The sequence below is a fragment of the Pinus tabuliformis genome, chromosome 6, assembly GCF_031772625.1.
Source record: "Pinus tabuliformis cultivar Carrire ecotype Pingquan chromosome 6, CPIR1, whole genome shotgun sequence".
In the NCBI taxonomy this organism is placed as follows: domain Eukaryota; kingdom Viridiplantae; phylum Streptophyta; class Pinopsida; order Pinales; family Pinaceae; genus Pinus; species Pinus tabuliformis.
In genome coordinates, this window is record NC_142292.1 from 164,001,445 (window position 1) to 164,019,827 (window position 18,383).

Below are 18,383 nucleotides of genomic sequence, written 5' to 3' on the forward strand. Positions count from 1 at the left end.
ATTCTAAAAGGTCCTATAAATCGAGGTGGTAACTTCATACCTTTCTTAACTGAATAGTGTTAGGAATAACCAAAAAAAATTAAAAATAAAAACTCGGTCCCCCACTTTAAAATAGCCTAAGAGATTGTGTAATGAGGCTAGGACACTCTCCAATATAGTAATAAAGATGCTTCCCAAACCAAGAGAACTTATATGATACAATGTGAAAATAACATACCAAGTGACCAAAACCATGGGTGTCAATTTAAAACACCACCCAAGAAAGGTCTGAATGCCTCCAAATGCATGAGAAGATGCCAAATAAGGGGAGTGATTTCCTTTATCAAGTGTTACACAGTAATTTGTCACTGACCCCGCATTCCCTGATCCCGGACACTTCTGGTCCATGTTATTGACATCTGCCTTGTGTCATGTTGCAAATTATGTGTCAATGTCTTCCTTGTCATCTCAGGAAGAATACCTCAGTTCATTACTCCTAGAGTAGACCCTTTTTTACCTATGTTTTTGGGTCGTCGCAAGTCATTAGTTGTTCCACCCACGAAGATGGCCAAGATTGAACTAGCCCTAGCGAAGTCGTCACTCTGTCTCTGTGTTGCACTCGCGACGAGCTACTTTTGGCAAGTTTTTTAAACAAATTGTCGAAGCTTCGAAGTGTAACAACTTCATGGGTGGTCTTAGGGTTGGTTGTTGGATCAGATGAGCTCGCCTCTCTCCTTTGGGATGGTTGTTCCACCTTTTGTGCAACCTCTCAAAGGGATAAGCTCTTTCTCCCATCTCTTATGGAAGCTCCTCCTCCTATAAATACTTCCTCCATGGCTGAGATCAGCTAGCTTCAGAGTTCAAGAGTTCAATAGTAAAAGTAGAGAGTTTTGCTAGAGTGTGGAAGTAGCCTCTTATGTAACTTAGCTTGGGATAGTTTTGAGTGGAGTTGGCTTGAATGTGTGAGTGTCCTAGCATCATAATTTTGACTTTTGGGTAGGAGAGAGAGTTATTCATCCTTTTGGGAGACACTTCATAAGTGAATTCTTGCGAATACATGTTGACAGGACCCTTCAAGGAGACTTACAACGTCAAGGCTTGGTTGTAAGTTTTACTTCAGTTTATATTAATATAAATCAATAGTTTATTTCCTATATCTTATGTTGAATTGCACATTGATAGCTTGAAGCTCCTTGAACCTTTAATTAGATTGTTTTTGTTGTATTCTATTATGTTCATTATTGTTCTCTTTATGTTGTTTTCAGGTATAAAGTGATTAGAAGAATGAGAGCAAGAGCAACACAATGAGGACTTCACCAAATGAGGATTTGAAGGTAGGCCTTCATGACATCAACTATCTAAGGAAATTTTCTTTGGTATTTTCTTTGTTGTGACTAGACCCACTCTGGGGCTAGAGGGGTCACCTCTGTCCGCAAAGGGAACTTGCCTACATCACAAGTTGGTGACTCCACTGGGGAACTTTGTCTTTTGTCTCTTGATTTCATTTTGTTTTGCTTGTTTATTGTCTCTTTTAGGTTTGGGTTGAATTCTTCATGTTATGGGTTGTTTGACTACTCCTGGTAGTCTTTTTTCTGTCATAAGTGATAGGTCTGGCCTTCCCTCAGCTGGATTTTGGAATTTTTCCTTTGATTTAGGGTCGTCGTAGTTTATTTTATGACAATCGTGAAGATAGTTGCGCCTTCTACTGTTTGGCATGATTAAATCACCTCAGAGTTACGAAGAGCTTTGAAATCGGCTCGGCGCTATTAACTGGTGTACTTCTGCTATGACATCACAAAGTGGCTAGTTAGGGAGGTGCGACGTTTCATTGTCGGCGCATGTTGTCACTTTTACATTCGCGAAGATTCCTGTAGGTTTCAATTTTAAAGTTTTGTTTGCTGATTGGTTAGTGTGTCCTATCCTTTTGAGCTTGTCCTCCGCCTATTTATTGTGTGTCAAATTGTTGGTTGCTAGAATATTTGACTCTGGATTTCATTCCCTTGAAACTTCTCCTTTTGAATTGTGTGACTTGTTTACCCTAGAGTTTCTTGAAGAATTAGCTTTTCTTGGGTTACTTGTTCATTCAGACCTTTGAGCTGTGTTTGGACCGATCCCTTTCTTTATTTGAGGCTTTTCCTTATTGATTATTCTTTCATCTTCCTGATCGATACGTGATGTCTGGTTATCAAACTTGCAAGTCTTGTTTGTTTGGTTTCCTTCCATCACTTTGGCATAGATCACATTGCTTCCTGGTCAGTGCGAAAACTTTCCAGTTTTTGCAAAAAGACACATGTTCTTGGTTTTGAGTCTTTTATTTGTTTTAGAGTATAATGTTTCTCTTTACTTATTGAATGATTTCATTCAAAAAGGGCTTAAAACAAGCATTTTTTTGATTTTTGCATTTGGTTGCTTGTTATTTCTTTGAAAAATAAAAATATTGCATTCATTTTGCATTAGGAAATGAGAACGATCTTTTGCATTAGTAAATTCTTGATGTTTAGACGTTGAAAAGTGAAGGATGTGTTTTTCATTTTCTTAATTAGATTGCTTGCAAGTTAGTGAAAGATATCAGCATAACTCTTTCCTCTTGATTGGTTTGCTTGCAAGATAATGAAAAATACCATTCTTGCATTTGCTTGCTTTGAAATTAACTTCTCACTTTCCTTTACTTAGTTGTTCATTGAAAAGGAATGGTTTCTTTTCTCATTTAGTTGCATTCTAGGAGTTTTTGAAGATACATTCGATAGGACCTTGAAATTGACATCTAATTCAAGATCAACTGTTAAAATTTATTGAATTAACCTAAGGAAGAATTGAAACTTAATGCTCATATCTAGAGGTTTAGGATAGAGACGTGTTCTAGTGTCTTTAAACCTAGTGGTTGTTGTTTTCACTAAGGTTGGGTGATTCCTCCTTTTGTGATTCGATAAGTGCTAGTACAGACTTGTGCTCCCTGTACCATCATGTATATGATGGGAGAACCCACTAGGTTGCAATCCTTTCATCCATAGGAAGCCGAGTCAGCCGCCTTGTAGACGTGATACACCAAACACAGTATTCAGAAAGATTTCCTACTCATACTTCTTGGTTTGCCGAGAGGTATTCTGCAATTCATGCTTGCCTAGTAAACCTTTTTTTTAGAGTTCTAGAGCAGTCACTTTCGTTCCTTTTCGACTCTCTAAAAGTAAAAGGATCATCTGAGCACTTTTCCTTTCGAGCTCATTTCTAATCGAAAGTGATCAAGTCACCTTTCATCCTTTTCTCGACTCTTAAAACATGAAAAGGAAAAGTGTTGTTTCAATGTTCTAAAATTAACCTCCCATGAAATATTCCTGGTAAAAGTTATATTCCTTGGTAATTATTTAGGACTGATTCCAATGGCAAAATTTCCAGAGTCTACCAATCAAGGATTCCCCTCAGAAGGGAGTCCTGGTCCTTTTCTTTCTTTTGGAAACGCTGGTGCTCCTTATATGGAAACGTTGTCCCTTCCTGGGTTAACCATTGGTTTACCAGTCTGGTTATTTTCAACCTCAGTGATCCCTAGTGTCTCAACTCCTACCCTGTTTTCTCCTTCATTCAAATCACGACATGATGATTCTAAGGCTGACCCCTTACCTTCTTCCCCTATTTATTCACATTCCTCTTCTACTTCGCCTAGTGAAAGTTTCAAATATAGTAACCAGGAGGTTAAGAAGAAGAAGAAGGTGAAGAAGAACAAGTCGGCTAAGCAAGTGGTTGACTGTGCGGCTGTTACTCCAAATGCACCTCCTATAGGCAAACCTTCTGATCCTCCACAGAAGTTCAAATTCCCTTGTAGGCTGTGTAAAGGTGACCATCTCCTCCGAGACTACCCTAGAATTCCCAAATTCTTAGAGGAATGGTCTCAAAATCTGGATTGACCATCCCTATTGACCTTTGGAGATCATGTTGATGCTACACGCTTGGCTAGCGATGGTAAGAAGAAAGGGAATATTATATTGTTGGCATTATGGCTAAAGTGTTGTCCTTGATGGCAACCCATTCAGGTGATAGATCACAGTACTTCAAGTCAACAACAGAGATTGATGATCAGCTATCAAATATTGAAGAAAATAAGGGGTACGCAGGTACACCTTACATAAGGTGCGTACACGCAGGTCGGTGTTACATAAAGTGCGTACATACCCGCAGTTATCCCGTTCAGGAGGTGCGTACCCCCAGCGCACACATTTCAAGGCAGAGAAAAGCACACGTGGGGTTTCTTATGTTTAACCTTTGGTATTTAGCCGACAGTTTTGAGTTATTATGGTGTCGGCCCGTGGTATTGATCCATGATTTAAGGAAGAGCTTTCCTATATAAAGCAAAGGAGATCATTTGGCTTGAGTATGTTTTGTGTTGAATATCTTATGAGGGCTAGATCTGAAATATTATGATCTCTTGGGAGTAATGTCTAGATCTAAATAAGGCGAATCTATTGATGGATTGAGATCTCTTCGGCGCATGTTCAGATCTGTAGATCTGACTGTCTGGGTTATTTCTGAAGTCTTGAAATCATCTATGCCCGAAGGTACGCAGGTACAGTGAAAGAAAAGTGCGTACATACGCAGGAACGAAGCGTTTCAGGTGTGCCGGTACGCAGGCACAGAAGGGTTGCAGGTGCGCCGGTACGCAGGCACAGAAGGGTTGCAGGTGCGGAGGTCCGCAGGCAGTTCAATGGATACAGTGCGTATGTAAGCAGGCGAGCAGTTGAGCAGGGTGCGTACGTAAGCAGGCGAACAGTTGAGCAGGGTGCGTACGTAAGCAGGCGAGCAGTTGAGCAGGGTGCTTACTGTAAGCAGGCAGTACATGGGTGAAGCTGCTTACTTCTCTTAAAATCTCTGTTTATCATTGTTGTGTTCTGGGTTTGGTTCTATTATTGTTGATCTGGTTACTACAGTTGACTGGGTGATTCTCTTATACTTGATGATCATTTGATGCTTATGGATCCAGTTTGAAAATTTATGAAAAGTGGTCCTTGTAAGAAAAGAAGTAGGGGGTTGTAGCTCCCTTCCAGGAGAGACTGGAAAACGAGAGAGAGTTGTAGCTCTCTGCAGGTTGCAGCCTGCGTACTGGTAAAGGACTGCACCAGTACAAAACCATTGTAAAAGGAGTTTCTAATTTGAAAGAAGATAGAGACATATTGCAGCAGGTGGTTTTCACCCACATTGGGTTTCCACCTTACATCTTGTGTTCTTTGGTGTGACTATCTGTTTTCTTTGTTCATGCTCATTATTTTATGGTACTGACATGCAAAACTAATTCAAAGAACAAATAAGGAAGATTTATTAAAAGAATTAGATAATACTGATTCACCCCCCCTCTCAGTATTATTTCCAACAATTGGTATCAGAGTAGGTCCTTCAGAGAAGCTTGATCGCTTGAAGGTAGATCGTTCATCATGAGCAACTACGAGAGAGAAGCATCAATCAGGCCACCAGTTTTTGATGGGAAAAACTTCAATTATTGGAAGGTAAGAGTTACTGCCTATCTTCAATCTCTTGGTACAGAAGTTTGGGACATCGTAGAGACAGGCTACGCTTTTCCTTCAGCTACTCCTACAGATGCAGCCGAGAAAAAGAAGTATGAAACAAATGCGAAAGCAGTCAGTACTCTATTAGGATGTATATCTCAATTAGAATTCATGAAGGTAATGCACTATAAATCCGCAAAAGAGATATGGGACAAAATTGTCACGAGCTATGAAGGAGATGAACAGGTAAAGCATGCTAAACTTCAAACTCTCAGAATTCAGTATGAGACTCTCAAAATGTATAATGATGAAAGTGTGGCTAACTATTTTCTTCGGGTAGATGAGGTTGTTAATTGTATGAAAAATTTGGGTGAAGAAATAAAAGAGGCTATTGTGGTTGAAAAGGTTCTAAGATCATTGTCCCCCAAGTTTGAATCTAAAGTATCTGCAATAGAAGAAAAGGAAAATCTATGAATTCTTACTATGTCTCAGCTACATGGAATTCTAACTGCTTATGAAATGAGAAAGGGAGGTCCATCAGACAGAAGAGAAGCTGCTTTCAAGGCATCAGGCAAAGGAGATTATTATGAAGCAAGCCACATCCCAGAAGAAGAGGAAGAAGAATCAAATTTTGTCAGAAATCTTCAAAGGGGTTCTGGAAGGTTCAGAGGTAAGTTACCTTTTAAATGCTTTGCTTGTGGAAGAGTAGGTCATTATGCTGTAAAATGTCCTTATAAGGATAAAGGAAAGGAACCTGCTAGATGGAACAAGAAACAGAACGCAAATAAGAAAAGCTACTACACTCATGAAGATAGTGATGGTCTATCAAACAGTGATGAAGATGAACAAGGTAATGAATATAAGTTGTTAATTGCATTTGAAGATGATGATTATATGGATGCCATAGATGTGGATAACCTTTATGATGAAATTACTAGACTCAAGAGATGTATAGAAGAAAAGAACATGATCATTGATACTCTACAATTTCAAATTGATGAAAAGGAAAAACATCTTGAAAAATTAGAAGGTGAAATTGTTGGTCTTAGAAAAGAGATTGAGAAAACAAAAGCTATTAATCTCAAGTTTGTCAAAGGATCTGAAACTTTGGATGAGATTATCAATGTGCAGCGGTCTCCACTAAACAAGACAGGTCTGGGCTATAATGGAGAAACTTCTCAAGCATCCACCTCAAAAAGTTATCTTGATGCAGCAAGAAGAAATGAGCAAAAGCACAATGAAGATCATCAGGTAAAGCAGGGACGAATTACAAACAGAAACTATCAGGGGCAATCCATCTTAAGGGTGAACAAAAGCTACAACCAGCCACAGGTAAAATCTTCTCAATTTGGTTCAAGAATAGATGACAATAGAAATTACAATCAATTGGCTGGTAGATTCGATAACCGCAGAAGTTTCTTCAATGGACAATGCTTTTCTTGCCATAACTTTGGTCACAAAGCAGCTCAATGTGTTGCATATAAAACAATCATGACTAGGGAAGCTCAAAAACAAAGAAGTATGACCAGGATTACAAAAAGGACCTATAACAACTTTTCGGTTCTTGAAAATGAAGTTGAATGTTCTATTTGCAATAACTTTGGTCATGAAGACTCTGAATGCAGGAGCAGGTTTCAGCAGAAAAAGGAACAAGCCTCAAGCACCAAAACATGGAGAATAAAGGAACCACAAACAGAAAGATGTGGGATAGCATTTTATGCAGAGGGACAGGAAAATCTATGGTACATTGACAGTGGATGTTCGAAGCATATGACAGGTGATAAAGAAAAACTTGAGTCATATTCTGCTCTAGAAAAAGGAAAGAAAGTCTCTTTTGGAAATGATACTCCTGCAACTATAAAAGGAAAAGGCATTGCTCAGTTAAAAGAAAAGGTCAAGGCTGGAAATGTTTTGTATGTTGATGGATTGAAGCATAACCTTCTAAGTGTCAGCCAGATGTGTGATCAAAGAACCGAGGTTATATTCAGATCAAATGGATGTCTTGTTCGTGATCTTGATACAGGTAAAACAGTGATCAAAGGCAAAAGAACTCCAAATAATCTGTACATATTTGAAGAAGGACAACAACAATGCTATCTAAGCAAGGATGATGAGCACTGGTTATGGCATCGGAGGTTGGGACATCTAAGCTTTTCACAAATAAGGAAAGCATGCAAATATCAGGCAGTTCGCGATCTTCCAGATATCAAAATTCCTGACAACACCATATGCAAATCATGTCAGTTTGGAAAACAAACCAGAACTAACTTTCCAGAGAAAGAAGGTTCAGCTAGCATGCCTCTTGAGCTAGTACATACAGATACATGCGGTCCTTTTAGGAAAAGAACACCTCGAGGAGAAGAATACTTGATATTATTCATTGATGATTTCTCCAGGTTTGTCTGGTTAGGACTTATGAAGCACAAAGATGAAGCATTCGAAAAATTCAAATCCTTCAAAGCCTTGGTTGAAAATGAATCAGGTCACAAAATTAAGTGCCTCAGATCCGACAGAGGTGGGGAATTTACTTCAAATGAATTTTTCGATTTCTGTGAAGAACATGGGATAAGAAGAGAATTCTCTACAGCAAGAACCCCTCAGCAAAATGGAGTTGTGGAAAGAATGAACAGAACAGTCCAACAAATGGCTCGTGCTATGCTTGATGAGTCAGGAACTCCCGCAACTTTCTGGGGTGAAGCTGCACATGCTGCGGTTGTTATTCTCAACAAAACAAATGTCCGGGTGAACAGCACTCAAACTCCTCATGAGCTCTGGAGTGGTAGGACTCCTTCGGTAAAGCACTTCAAAATCTTTGGGAGAAAATGCTATATCAAGAATACTGATGAGCAGCTTGGAAAACTTGAACCTAGAGCAGATGAAGGCATTCTTCTTGGTTACTCTCCACATAGCAAAGCATACAAATGCTACAATAAAAGACTTGGCAGAATTGTTGACAGCATTGATGTAGTGGTTGATGAGAAGGGATACATTCCTAGGCAAGTACATCATGAAGACATCGAAGAAGATGAAGGCTACCCCCAATGACAGAATGATGAAGAAGAAGAACCTCAAGAAGAACCAGAGGAGCAAACAAGAATAGAAGAAAAGACACCATCCAGATATGTTCAGAAGAATCATCCAGAATCTCAGATTATGGTGCAAAAAGAAGCAGGTGTACAAACAAGAAGAACAGTTGCAGAAGCTTCAAGCTATTTGGCATTACTCTCCTCTACTGAACCACAAAATGTGAGAGAGGCATGCAAAGATGAATGTTGGGTGAAAGCAATGGATGAAGAACTTGAGAAGATCGAAAAGAACAACACTTGGGAGCTGGTTCCTAGACCAAAGGATAAGAATGTTATCGGAACAAAATGGGTCTTCAAAAATAAATTGAATGAAAATGGAGAAGTAATTAGAAACAAAGCCAGACTTGTTTGTAAAGGGTATGCGCAGCAAGAAGGAATAGACTTTGAAGAAACCTTTGCTCCTGTTGCAAGACTTGAGGCCATCCGAATGTTCCTTGCTCTCTCAAGTTTTCAAAACTTCAAAGTATTTCAAATGGACGTGAAATCAGCCTTTCTGAATGGAGACTTGGAAGAAGAAGTATACATTGAACAGCCAGATGGGTTCATTCTTGGAAATGATCCAAATCTTGTATGCAGATTGAAAAAGCCCCTCTATGGTCTCAAACAAGCTCCAAGGGCTTGGTACTACCGTTTGGACAAATATCTTCATCAACAAGGTTTTTCGAAAGGATCAGCAGATAGAAATCTTTATATAAAAGTTGAAAATGACAAATTGCTAATACTTGTTGTGTATGTAGATGACATTATTTTTGGGAGCAATGAAGAAGCTATGAGTCAAAGCTTTGCCTTGGTCATGCAGAAAGAATTTGAAATGTCCTTGCTAGGAGAACTGACATATTTCCTTGGTTTGCAAATCCAACAAAAAGAAGGAGGAATCTTTTTATCTCAAACCAAGTATCTCAAACAGATTTTGAAGAAATATGGTATGGAAGATGCAAAACCAGTATGTACACCCATGGTCACAGGATGTAGCCTCAGTGCAAATGATGAATCTGCAGCAGTACATCAACCAACCTACAGATCTATGATTGGAAGTTTACTTTATTTGACAGGTACCCGACCAGACATCATGCATGCAGTTGGAATAGTTGGAAGATTTCAGGCAAATCCGAAGGAGACTCATCTTCAGGCAGTGAAGAGAATTTTCAAATATCTTCAAGGGACTCAAAATTATGGCTTATGGTATCCTAGAGATACAGATCTTACACTTCATGCTTATACAGATGCAGATTGGGCCGGAAGCGTGGATGACAGGAAAAGCACAAGTGGTGGTGTGTTCTTTATGGGTTCCAGACTGGTATCTTGGTTCAGCAAGAAACAGAGTTCAATTGCCTTGTCTACAGCTGAAGCGGAATATGTTGCTGCTGCATCTTGTTGCACCCAACTCCTTTGGATGATGCAGACTTTGCAGGATTTTCAAATCACTTGTACACCACCAATCCCCATCTTATGTGATAACACAAGTGCAATCAGCATCTCAAAGAATCCTGTTATGCATTCAAAAACCAAGCACATACCAATCAAGTACCATTTTCTCCGGGAACAAGTGCTTGAACAGAAGGTCAAGTTGGAGTATGTTCCTTCTAAGGAACAAGTTGCTGATATTCTCACCAAACCATTGCCTAGGGACACTTTTGAATACCTCAGGCAAAAGCTGGGGGTTGTTGATGCATCATCTTATTGCTGAACCTCTTCTGATTGATGGTACAGGTTCAGGGGGAGCATATAATGCATTGTTGGCATTATGGAGGATGTGCAAAAGGAGATCTTGGAAGTAGCTGAAATATGTCTCTATCTCTTTCATGGTGGATTATGGTTCTTCGTTGCAGATCTGGTTCATATTCAATGGGAGCATGTTCTTAGGGGGAGCATAACCCTTTGCCCTTGATGTCAAAGGGGGAGAATGAAGCTGAAGTTTTGAGGTTGCCATCAAGTCCAAAGGGGGATATTGTTGGCATTATGGCTAAAGTTTTGTCCTTGATGGCAACCCATTCAGGTGATAGATCATAGTACTTCAAGTCAGCAGCAGAGATTGATGATCAGCTATCAAATATTGAAGAAAATAAGGGGTACGCAGGTACACCTTACATAAGGTGCGTACACGCAGGTCGGTGTTACATAAAGTGCGTACATACCCGCAGTTATCCCGTTCAGGAGGTGCGTACCCCCAGTGCACACATTTCAAGGCAGAGAAAAGCACACGTGGGGTTTCTTATGTTTAACCTTTGGTATTTAGCAGACGGTTTTGAGTTATTATGGTGTCGGCCCGTGGTATTGATCCATGATTTAAGGAAGAGCTTTCCTATATAAAGCAAAGGAGATCATTTGGCTTGAGTATGTTTTGTGTTGAATATCTTATGAGGGCTAGATCTGAAATATTATGATCTCTTGGGAGTAATGTCTAGATCTAAATAAGGCGAATCTACTGATGGATTGAGATCTCTTCGGCGCATGTTCAGATCTGTAGATCTGATTGTCTGGGTTATTTATGAAGTCTTGAAATCATCTATGCCCGAAGGTACGCAGGTATAGTGAAAGAAAAGTGCGTACATACGCAGGAACGAAGCGTTTTAGGTGCGCCGGTACGCAGACATAGAAGGGTTGCAGGTGCGCCGGTACGCAGGCACAGAAGGGTTGCAGGTGCAGAGGTCCGCAGGCAGTTCAATGGATACAGTGCGTATGTAAGCAGGCGAGCAGTTGAGCAAGGTGCGTACGTAAGCAGGCGAATAGTTGAGCAGGGTGTGTACGTAAGCAGGCGAGCAGTTGAGCAGGGTGCTTACTGTAAGCAGGCAGTACATGGGTGAAGCTGCTTACTTCTCTTAAAATCTCTGTTTATCATTGTTGTGTTCTGGGTTTGGTTCTATTATTGTTGATCTGGTTACTACAGTTGACTGGGTGATTCTCTTATACTTGATGATCATTTAATGCTTATGGATCCAGTTTGAAAATTTATGAAAAGTGGTCCTTGTAAGAAAAGAAGTAGGGGGTTGTAGCTCCCTTCCAGGAGAGACTGGAAAACGAGAGAGAGTTGTAGCTCTCTGCAGGTTGCAGCTTGCGTACTGGTAAAGGACTACACCAGTACAAAACCATTGTAAAAGGAGTTTCTAATTTGAAAGAAGATAGAGACATATTGTAGCAGGTGGTTTTCACCCACATTGGGTTTCCACCTTACATCTTGTGTTCTTTGGTGTGACTATCTGTTTTCTTTGTTCATGCTCATTATTTTATGGTACTGACATGCAAAACTAATTCAAAGAACAAATAAGGAAGATTTATTAAAAGAATTAGATAATACTGATTCACCCCCCCTCTCAGTATTATTTCCAACAATTTCCCTATAGGATATGTGAAAGATAACATCTTCTTCACCTTTTTCCTCTTATGGATAAAGCATCCAAAGTTTTGAAAAACCTTATAACTTCTCAACCCCAACTCTCTGTTGGTTATCAGAGGCTTTCTTCTAACCCTCCCCCGATTGGGAAAGAGACTGACTTGGATTCATCTCTTGCCCATCTTGCTCTTTGTGAGCCTGACTTTTGTGTTTGTTCCCGACCAACCATTGGTCGAAAAGAGTGATGAATTGGCTTCACCACCAGTTGCTCACTCTGTTCCAGAAGAGAGTAGTGATCATACTACTCATGTTCTCGTCTCCTCAAATTCTCATGAATTGAAGTGGTACCCTCCCATACCAGTTGTTCAGGGGAGTCCTTCTTCTACTCCTACCGAGCATGGAAGCAATCATATAATTCCCCCACCAAGTAGTTCTGTCATTTCTTTTGATTGGAGTCACTTGATTGCTTTCCGCCTCCCGTCTTATATGCCTTTCGAGATTACAGTACAAACCTTTAATATGGTAGTACCTGGCACTATATTAGATGAAGGTACGTATGTTAGCATCATGTCTTCCACTACTTGGAAAGCTTTGGGCTCCCCACAACTTGTGCCTCTCACCTAGAATCTGTTGGCTTTCAATAGAGGAACCAATCAACCCTTAGGGATCCTTCCACAGTGCCCTATTACTTTGGGAGGAAATACCATCTATATAGATGTGATGGTAGTCCAAGGTCTATTAGATTTCAATATCCTCCTTGGACACGAGTATGTATATGTCATGGGATCTCTTGTTTCTTCACTTTTCCGTGTGGTTTGTTTTCCGCACGAAGGGAGAATAATGATCATTGATCAATTATTGTTCATTCGTCACCAGGCCCCTCCCTTGTAACCATCATCCCCTATAGGCTCTTTTTTGAAAGCAGTACCTTCCCTGCCATAGGTTAATTATGTGGCTACCCATTCCATCTCCACATCTGCTAAAGATCACACAGCTAGTATAGTACATTATGTACTGGGGGCATTGGAACCTGATCTATCTTTGGTACCAAATGACATGTATTCCTCCCAGAGCCTGGTTCTTCCATATAGTGAGGATCTCTTGGGAGCCATGTTCTCATATGGTCCATGAACAATTTATATGAAGACAGTTATTTTCTTGTGTCAACCTTGTTAAAAAAATGAAACTGAGGAGGGATGAGGCCAATTCTTTTCTTGTGTCAACTTCGTTAAAAAATGAAACTGAGGAGGGATGAGGATAGTTCCTAGTCTTGTGTCAACCTCGTTAAAAAATGGAACAAATGGTATGAGGATACTTCCTGGTCTTGTGTCAACCTCATTAAAAAATGAAGCAATAGATGAGGAGAGTTCCTGGTCTTGTGTCAACCTCGTTAAAAAATGAAACAAAGGGTCCAGAGCATAGTTCTTTGTCTTGTGTCAAGCTCGTTAAAAAATGAAACAAGGGTTATGAGGATAGTTCTTTTATTGTTTCAACCTCATTAAAAAATGAAACAACTCCCTTTTTCAAATCGAGTCTTTGATTAAGATCTCGTAAAATCCCAGTCGAGTCTTTCCCAGATCTTGAAAGTGAACCTTCATTCAATCCACCTAGTTGAATGAAATGAAGCTTGGGGGGCGTGTACCTTGATTTGATTCATTATGTTGGGGGCATGTCAACTTATAGCAAGCATAGTTTTTCATTTCAATCTTGTGTAAACATGAAACTGAATCCAAGCAGAGTTCTCCATGGTTCAAGCTTGTGTAAAAATGAACCCACACCCGATTTACATCTTGTGATTGTCGTTTTAATTAGCTAATTTCTGCTAGATGAGCCTTGGTTGTTTCATTCCATCACCAACATCTCTTTGGCTGATCATATGCTTTCACTTGGTGTGTCAATGTTTTTTCTTTTTTTCCTTTTTCTTCTTGTGCAGATGTCTGTTGCATCTTATGTCAGTTTCGTTGATGGTACCTATCGCAGTACATGGAATCTTTCCTCTGCAGCATGGGTTATCTATAAACCTCACGATGAGTTGGTAGATCTTCAAAATGTTTGTCTAGGATGTACTATGAACATTGTCACTGAATATAGTGTAGTTATTGAGCCATTGACTGAGGCTGTTGCTCTCAATATTCATGCCTTGATTGTAAAACTAGATTCACAACTTGTTGTTCTTTAGCTCAACGGGCATTATTCCATCAGAAACCCTCATATTTTAAGGTTGTATTTACATGTTCGTTTACTAGAAAGGAATTTTGATTACATTACATATCAACATATTCCTAGAAGACTAAATACATTAACAGATGCATTGACAAACCGTGTGTTAGATAGACATTTGTGGAATTTGTAACAGTAAACATCATGTTTGACACCCCTACTGTGTGTCACTGGTACTGTCGAGGGACATCCTTGAATCCCGCATAATCTGAGATCCCCTCTGTCAAGCCCTCTAGGCCACGGGCAATCTCATCCTCCAAGTCTTTTCCAGGAGGGGGCATCTCGAACTCCCTCTCGACTCTCCGAGCAATGGGAGACAAGCTTGCAGGTCCTTCAGGTCCAACATCTACAAGATTGAAACATAATGATTAGGACATATATAAAAAACAAAAAATTACAAAACTCTTTAAAAATAAAAAAAATTAGTTTGTTACCTCTATCATCCTAATGTTCCCTAGGAGGGAGTAATAGGTCTGGATCACCTCTGAAGTTAGTCCCGGCATATGGCCAGTCCTCTACAACAAAAAGTTGGTGATCTAGCCACTCGAAGAACTCCGTCCTCCATGAGGTGTGTTGACCGCCGCCTCCTCAAGGCATCAACATAGCCCAGCAAGTGATCCGTGGCTCCTATGGTGGTGGCCTAGACACAACCACTTCCTTCCTCTGAAAGATAGGAAGCCATTCTATTATGAACAGTATGAGGATCGAACCATAACCAAATTGTTTAGTATCACCTCATCGACATTTTGTCAATTACCTTTTGAGGTTGTCTAATACCACCTCTACCTAGTTGAATATGGTGGGGTTTAAGCAGTCAGCTGCCAACCAAATTTCGGTCTTAGTGGCCTCATGCGGAGCCTGCGATCTAGCTACCCTCGTGATAGTGGATAGGAGGAGTCATAGTGACAGGTTAGCCATTGTTGCAATCTTTAGCTTGCCTCCTTTGTCTAATTTCTAAGCCTCAAGACACATTCTTCTGATGAGCATGTCCATTGTCTCTTGTGTGATCTGAGTCCCTGTCATTTAAGGTATTTCTCCCCTTCGTGATAACCCTGGCAAGAAATAGATATCAGCAACGTCGATTTCTAATTCCTATCCCTAGATGTTGGATCTCCCTTCATTTGGATCCCATGCTCCAACGAGGTACTGGAGTAAATCAGGTTGTGCTCTTAGGCATGGCACCATGAAGAAATTTAGGAGCCCACAATTCCTGAGCACATCCAAACAATTTGGATCCCCGAAGGCTAACTCATCATTTTTGCTATGTTCTCACTCTTTCCATTTGATCACCATGATTTTCTCCCTACAAAAACACAAACATTTAATTGTAAATGACCTGATTGTGTTTAAAACCTCATGAAATTGCTTAAAATATGGAGGATTTTTGTTCTCAGCGCTCGTTGTGTCTGTTTTTCAAACAGGTGCACCGAGCCAGAATTTGCAGTTTGGAAAATTTGGGCTTTTTGTGATGATTTGGTGTATAGTAATGACGAGCTTATTTTCCCTCCATTGGAAAATCTGGCTCTTCGTGGTCCTGAGCTGGGAACCCGTGACGACCACTGTGGAAATTCCCATCCATGAAATTCCTCCAGATCATAGCTAAAATCTTCAAAACAAGATACATTCTATCTAAAAATGCAGGAAAAAGATGTGGTGCCTACCTGGAATAGACAAATTCACAAACAAGCTCCTGGACCTCCTCCAACAGATCGTCAAAAATCACAAGTGCACGAGGGTGAAATTTCTTCACTCCAAGGTAAAAGTAGAAATTGAATTGTTTTTTACCAATTGGCCCTTTTATAAGCTCTTTTTGGAAAATTAGGGTTTTAGGTCTATTTTTGAATATTTTATGAGTATTTGTGTCAAAAACAGATCTTACGCTTGCTTTTTGTGCAGCGATAGGTTCCAAATACTCTAGTGATGATGATTTACGAGTTGTATTTTATACTTTTTCAGACTCGGTAAAATCACGAATAGTCACTTTTGGAGTTATCTTTAAGCTCTTTTCTGACTCTCGAAACATGAAAATATTGTCGAGCTCTTGTCGCTTTGAACTTGTTAAAGGCTGCGAAGCATCATCTACCTAGTATAAGCTTACCCCTTTTACGAACTGGTATAGATTACTAACGAAAAAGGTATATGTTGATCTATCATGGTCAATAGGTTCCCTTGGGTATTGTTTTCTACCTTTTTAGATTCAAAGGACAAATTTACGCAAAGGGACCTTTGGAGTTTTCTCTTCTTTGTCTTTTCAAAACTCTCTAAATATGAAAAAGACTCTGAGTTTTACTTATGTCGGACTTGTTAAACCCTGATGACATTGGACTTGTCATCATGACAAGATCGAGCTTCTCCTTCCTAGGGCTCGTTAAAATTTACTGGGTCGGATTTGTCTAAAGGACAAACTTATATTACAAGCATATGCTATCCCCTTCAAGCTTGTGTTTCAAAAATAATTGGGGTACTCACTAGAAATGGTGGGGGGGGAATTTGGAAGTATTATGTTTGTTGTATTAATTATTACGGTAGCTTGTCGCTCTTGAACATCGACACTCTTTCTGCTTCGTTTTGGGTTGGGATATCCTCACTTTATCATTGGCCTTCTGGGTTTTAGGTTATCCATTTTGCCTCATTCCATCTGATCCTTGATGCATCATCATGACCTTTGGTCCCTTGGTACCAAAATGCTTCCAAACTTCGGAGTCGTGTTGTCGATATGTTCAAGAGCTTAATCCTTCTATAGTTTGTATCCTTACACACCTTCCTCAGGTTCTCCGTCTCATCCACATTCATCTTATTCCTTTGTCTCACGTTGATGATGTGGGAAACATTATGGCCCTCCTTCAACCGATCGCTCCCTATCGACTACAGCTCATTATCCAGGAAGTTGATCTAGAGATTCCTTTCTGGTACCTTGGAGCTTGCATGCCTTAATGGCAAGTTCTTCGCATTCGATGATAGGCTTTCATTATTAGCCTTCGATTGGGTGATTTCACAGGTGTTTGACTTCAGCTCATTCTTCACACTTTTTGGATTATACTAGCAGTACCTTGAGAACCATTGACATTACTGGTGGTCTCTCTCACACTTGTTAACAGTTTACATCATTGACCGGTAATCAGACAATTTTCTAGTATGCTCGACTTCAGCACATCTATTCACATATTAGAATCTGTACCTTGATCGAGTTGGGATTCAAGACCCTGGGCTCAAATTACACACGTCCAGGTTGCGCGGATTGGTTCATGGTTGAATACATGATGGCTGCGACCATACTTGAGTCTTTTATATGGTCCTTTTGATTGGATGGCTGCATCCATACCACAAGTCCTTTATGTTTATCTTATGGATGGTTGCGCCCATGCTTTATGCACATATATTTCCTTTCACTATGTACTCATGTATCATAGATATCAATTGTACTTGCATTTGCAGGTTCTCCGCGATGGTGTTTTGTTTCAGTTATGGATTTGTAAAGCATTTCACCCCTCCCACTCTTTCGGCCTTCATGCTTTATGGGGCATTTGTTACACAATAATTTGTCACCGACCCTGCATTCCCTGATCACGGGCATTGCCGGTCCATGTTATTGACATATGCCTTGTGTCATGTTTCAAATTATGTGTCAATATCTTCCTTGTCATCTCAAGAAGAATACTACAGTTCATTACTCCTGGAAGATGGCCAAGATTAAAATAGCCCTAGTGACATCCTCGCTCTGTCTCTATGTTGCACTCATGACGAGCTACTTTTGGTGAGTTTTTTAAACAAACTATCGAAGCTTCGAAGTGTAACAACTTCATGGGCAGTCCTAGGGTTGGTTGTTGGATCAGATGAGCTTGCCTCTCTCCTTTGGGATGGTTGTTCCACCTTTTGTGCAACCTCTCAAAGGGATAATCTCTTTCTCCCATCTCTTATGGAAGCTCCTCCTCCTATAAATACTTCCTCCATGGCTAAGATTAGCTAGCTTCAGGGTTCAAGAGTTCAATAGTAAAGGTAGAGAGTTTTGCTAGAGTGTGGAAGTAGCCTCTTATGTAACTTAGCTTGGGATGGTTTTGAGTGGAGTTGGCTTGATTGTATGAGTGTCCTAGCATCATAATTTTGCCTATTGGGTAGGAGAGAGAGTTATTCATCCTTTTGGGAGATACTTCATAAGTGAATGCTTGCGTAGACATGCTGACAGGACCCTTCAAGGAGACTTATGACATCAAGGCTTGGTTGTAAGTTTTACTTCAGTTTATATTAATACAAATCAATGGTTTATTTCCTATATCTTAT